The sequence below is a fragment of the Brassica oleracea genome, unplaced genomic scaffold (genome assembly GCF_000695525.1).
Source record: "Brassica oleracea var. oleracea cultivar TO1000 unplaced genomic scaffold, BOL UnpScaffold00418, whole genome shotgun sequence".
NCBI classification, from domain to species: domain Eukaryota; kingdom Viridiplantae; phylum Streptophyta; class Magnoliopsida; order Brassicales; family Brassicaceae; genus Brassica; species Brassica oleracea.
The window spans coordinates 76,679-82,124 of record NW_013617416.1 but is presented as its reverse complement, the minus strand read 5'-3'; the positions used below and the strand labels follow the sequence as shown (position 1 = coordinate 82,124).

Here is a 5,446-nt window from a genome sequence, read left to right as displayed (position 1 = left end):
TCCTCTACGGCCGCATGTGCCTCAGGTATTGGGTTTGTTCCAGGAGGTCTCATTTCACTTTTTCTCATCAACAGTTCATTGTTCTGCTCAGCGAGCAAGAGACATGAGATCAGATTAGCATAAGTTGTGAAGCCCTTCTCTCGGTACTGTTGTTGTAACAACACATTGCTTGTGTGGAAGGTGGAAAATGTTTTCTCAAGCATATCCTTATTCGTTATATCCTCACCACACAGTTTCAATTTGGAAACTATCTTAAACAGGGCCGAGTTATACTCGTCCAGCTTGAAGTTCTGGATTCTGAGAATCCTCCAATCATACATAGCTTTTGGTAATAACACCGTTCTCTGGTGATCATATCTCGTTTTCAACTCTGTCCAAAGGTCTAGAGGATTCTCAATAGTCAAATACTGATCTTTGAGACTCTCAATAAGATGATGGCGTATAATTAATATAGCTCCATATCTATCTTTCTCACTTGCATTATTGCCCTCGGTGATACATTCACAGAGTCCCTTGGATTTTAGGATGATCTTAGCATCAAGTGCCCATTGCAAGTAAATATCTTCAGAGAGATTTAGGGCAGCAAAATCCAAATTGTTGATTTTCGACATCTGAAATCATATATTTCATTCATAGGATTTATAATGTTCTTATAATGCATACAAGACAAACAGATATATAATGCAAATTGGTCACACGACCAAACGGATATGATGCATTTAGTTCATACAATTATGCATGCATGATATGCTAACAAGCCACACAGCCAAACAATTCGACATGCATAATGCAAGACAAGCCGCATGGCCAAGAGTATGAACAATCTTAGCAATCGGTTTCTATATGATCTTAATGCAATCGGTTATTTATCTTTAGCAAGAACGATTCTAAGTGATCATGAAACCTCAATAAAACAATCAAGCAATGCATCAAGGGGTTTAGTTACTATCAACCTAACGATCATATTCAATGAGATTAATGCAATTAAGGTTTCAATATGAACAAGTCGGTCGATTTCAAGTTTTAAACAAGATGAGAACTAATCAACTTAGGCGATTTCTATCTCAAGATAACATTCAATTAGTTCATCAATTCAATCAACCAAATTCAAGTATGAGATTAATCGATCCTATCAATCGGTTCTATGTGATGATAATCAGATTCAAAACATTCAATCACATGAACAATCAAATAAAATTTCGATTAGGGTTTGCATGGTATGCATGCGGCTAGGCTTTAGGGAATTAGGGTTTCGATTTTAATCAAGCAATAAGATTCAATTTAGGTTATTAGGGATTGGATCTATTGCCTTAGGGTTTGGTTCTTAGGTTTTAGTTTTACCTAAACCTCAAGTCGAGTTGAATGGACCACCGAATAGAGAAGAACGCGAGCTGATCGTTACTGTCGGGTCGCGAACGGATTGAAGCTGAGACGAGTCGCGAACAGGAGCAAGCAGCTATCGGGTCGTGAACGTGCTGGCTATCGAACGGTATCGGGTCGCGTCGAGCAGGCTGAGATCGTGTCTCGCGAACAGGCTGAAGTCGCGAGCTGAGGAACGGACTGAGGTCGCGTGCTGAGATCGGGAACGCCCATGAGTATGGAGTTTTAGGTTCTCGATCAGATTAGGGTTCGTCGTCGGGTTTAGGGTTTATCGTCGGGATGAGATTAGGGTTTTAGGGGTCAGACTTTAGCTTAGGGTTTAGAGCGTAATCGTGCTGATAACGTGTTGTGAAACTAGAGAATAGAATCTATGTTTCTGTCTTATTCATAAACATAAGGAGCCCTTTATATATAGGGAATTGCACCGTCATAGAATAATGGAAAGACTAAAGAAAGGAAATAGAAATATGGAAATAGTACAAATCATAATCTAATAAGAAAAATGCAAGATGCCGATTTTTTCTCTCTCTCTTCACGGTCGACTCTCTCTCTCTAGCATTGGACCGGTTATGAACCGGGCTGGTTATGGACATCCACAATATGATCTATAACAAAAATCACTCTTTTTAAATAGATTTTTAGTTTGCTTCGGTAAATTCGAGTCGATTAAAGATCTTTAACTTTTTAAAAGATTAGTAACACATTTGAAAGAAATTATTATAAAGTAAATTAATAAAATGAAGAATATCAAGTACAATATAAAAGATGACAAAAAAATACAATTTAAAAGAAACCAATGTAGAATAAAGAGAGAAAAATCACAACAAACTATCCGCTCTCGAAGGCTCCTAAAGAAGTTTTGAGGAACCGAAGGGATATCAAAAACCCTAAGCCTAGGGTGTCCAATGACGTAGAAGGCAAGCAAAGTCAGCAACAGTTTCATGGACACAAAGAAGATTACTCCACAAGCAACCAAATAAAACATGGAAAACAGAAATGTTGCCCTAGGATCTCTCCAACTCAACAGATTCTTCACTCTCTCTCCTTGCGTAGCCAAATCACCTAACACCATCATCATCCTCCCTGCTATTCCTCTTAATCTATCATACCTTTTCTTCATCAAATCCCCACACTTTGCACCTGGAAACCCATCAAGCTCCTCGTCTAGCTCATCAGGTAAAGCAGAATCTGCTTTGGACAGCTTTATATCCATGTGAGGAGGATGTCTCGGTCTCAAATGATACCGATAAAACCCGATCACGAAGCAGTACAGTAGCAGAGACGTGACGCAACGTTAGGGAGAAACGCAATGAACAAGAAGATGAAATGTGCAAGGATAGTTGTTACCGGACTCTTCCACTTGCAAACCGAATCAAACCAAATCCAAGAATCAACAAACCCGGTGAAGAAAGTGATAAGCCATTCGAAATTGGCTCGTCCTCGTCTTATACTCCAAATGTTAGATCCAAAATCAAGCATATATTCAATCACATCTCTTCCTAGAGGCGGCTCGGTCCGGCTTAATTTCAAACATAGTATATGAGTTGCTTGATGCCTAAGACTGTCTAGCTGATAGATTGACAATGGAGTTAGGTAATGCATCTCTGGTATCAACGGTTCTGAGTATTTCTGAAGCATATAAATCGCTGGAGTGCATGAGAATCTAACCGCGAGCTGAATCTCACCCATTTTCGTCACACCATCTGGTTTTAAAACAATGAGCAGATACAATGCGTGTATATCCTCTGGGTCTCCAAAGTCGACAAACGGATCCTGATCTTCCCGATTCTTGAATCTTTCGGACGTTTGCGTTTCCTGATACTAATAAATGCATGTTGTCAAAAACACCAATGGTAATAACAGTATAAGGGTCATAAACCTCCCAAGTATACTGCTCGTTCCATTTTGGACTAAGAGTATCAACAATGGTCCGTGTTCTCACCAATTTTTGTCAGTATTTCGCCACACAATACGCATCAGGCGTTCCACGACCGTCCCGTGACTTCATAGGCATCAAACCTGATGCACTGATGACTCCAAGCTCCAACACACCAATAGATGGTTTCCCTAGAAGTTTAGCGGAAGCTCTGTAGTCACTACTATACTGAATCGACTCGTCCAGCACATGGTAACCTCCGTCCAAAGAAACCTGCAAATGAATCCTCCCCCTGAATCCCCCCGAGTCCCCGACAAGGTTGTACCACATATGCGGTACACGTCCTGGCAACACCCTTCTCTCAACCTGAGATAACTTTACCTCACATTTCCCTAAACACTCTTCTTTTTGACCTAACTTGTCCTCCAAGCTAAGTATCAAACTGTCTTCAAACTGCTCAACCGCAACAAATCATCGTTCCAAACCGGACTCTTGGTCTGTGTCTACGAAACCCTGCTCCTCACGACAACGTTCCCTAAAAACCATTTTACTAAAACCTCAGGATTGTTTATGTTTCCATGCAAAGGAACCAAATCTTGAGCCTCGATGACATTTACTCGCAAATACCATAATCTCGGAGATAGATAGACTTTAGACCGTGTGATCACCACGTTGTCTCCGCTCACCGTAATGGAATCTGAATGCCAAGCTTCAGGGAAAACTTCATCGGCTTGTGTCCCCATCCATACAGACAACATAACCTCTCTGATAAAGTTCGATGATCGGAACTCTCTATAACCTCTTCTTTTTGAAACCACAAACCGATTACAAGATACCTAAGGATAACTCTCATGAGATGCGATCGGAGGTGAAGGTCTCATGGTGACACTTCATTCACATCATCATTAAGCATTAAGAGTGAAATAGAAGCTAGTCTGATATTTAAAGAGGATGAGAGTGTTAGAGATAAACTTGAAAGTAGCTTGAAACTCAAGTCATACTAATCCTACTTGTATTAGGATTAGGATAAAAGGTTTTACTGTTAAGTTTAGGAGTTTTAAGATCTCTATATAAGAAGATGTTGAGTTGTGACATGAACTTATAAGTGAGAGAGATTATTGTGAGAACTTAAGTTTTGAGAGATTTTCTTAAGTTAATAAAGAAGTTATTCTATAATCTTGTGAGTTCAGCCAATAATTGGTATCAGAGCAATCAGAAATCAGATTCAACAAAGATGGGAGACATCACGACCATACCGACGAGATCAAAAGAAGGGCCATCATCCATAAAGTGTCCAATGTTAACATCAACTAATTATACAGTTTGGACAATGCGCATGAAGGTTCTTCTCAAGGTTCACAAAGTATGGGAAACCGTTGAAAGTGAGACGATCGAGCCTGAAAAAAACGATATGGCCACAGCTCTTCTCTTCCAATCCATTCCAGAAGCGCTTATCCTGCAGGTCGGAGAGTTAGATACCGCGAAGCAGGTTTGGGATGCCATTAAAGCCCGACATATAGGAGCAGACAGAGTCAGAGAAGCTCGTTTACAAACCCTAATGGCAGAATTCGATCGCTTGAAGATGAAGGAAACCGATACAATCGATGACTTCGTTGGCAAGCTATCGGAGATTTCTTCAAAATCTGCATCTTTAGGGGAAAACATTGAGGAAACAAAGCTCGTCAAGAAATTTCTCAAGAGTCTACCTAGAAAGAAATACATACACATCGTGGCGTCCCTCGAACAAGTACTTGATCTTAAGGTAACAAGCTTTGAAGATATCATTGGTAGATTAAAAGCTTATGAGGAGCGGGTTGGAGAGGATGATGAAGATGGTCATGAAGAACAGAGTAAGCTTATGTATGCAAACTCAGAGAATCGAGACTACAATGGAGAGTTTCGAAACAGAGGAAGAGGAGGACGTTCGTATGGAAGAGGACGAGGACGAGGAAGATCCTATCAGGAGTTTGACATATCAAAAATTACATGTTTTAGGTGCGACAAGAAGGGACACTTTGCGTCCAGTTGTCCTGATAGACTTCTGAAGCTTCAAGAGACATACGAAAATAGAATCAAGGAAATAACAGAGGATACACAAGAGGCTGATAGGTTATTGATGCACGAAGTAGTCTACCTAAATGAAAAAAACGTAAACCCCAAGGATTTTGATGATAGTTCGGACAGTGACAG

At 40.2% G+C, this 5,446-nt stretch overlaps 1 pseudogene; it reads right to left on the bottom strand.

The window, feature by feature from the left end:
- Positions 1-2,198: 2,198 nt before the first annotated feature.
- Positions 2,199-4,159, bottom strand: LOC106319606 (annotated as a pseudogene).
- Between the last annotated feature and the right edge of the window lie 1,287 nt (positions 4,160-5,446).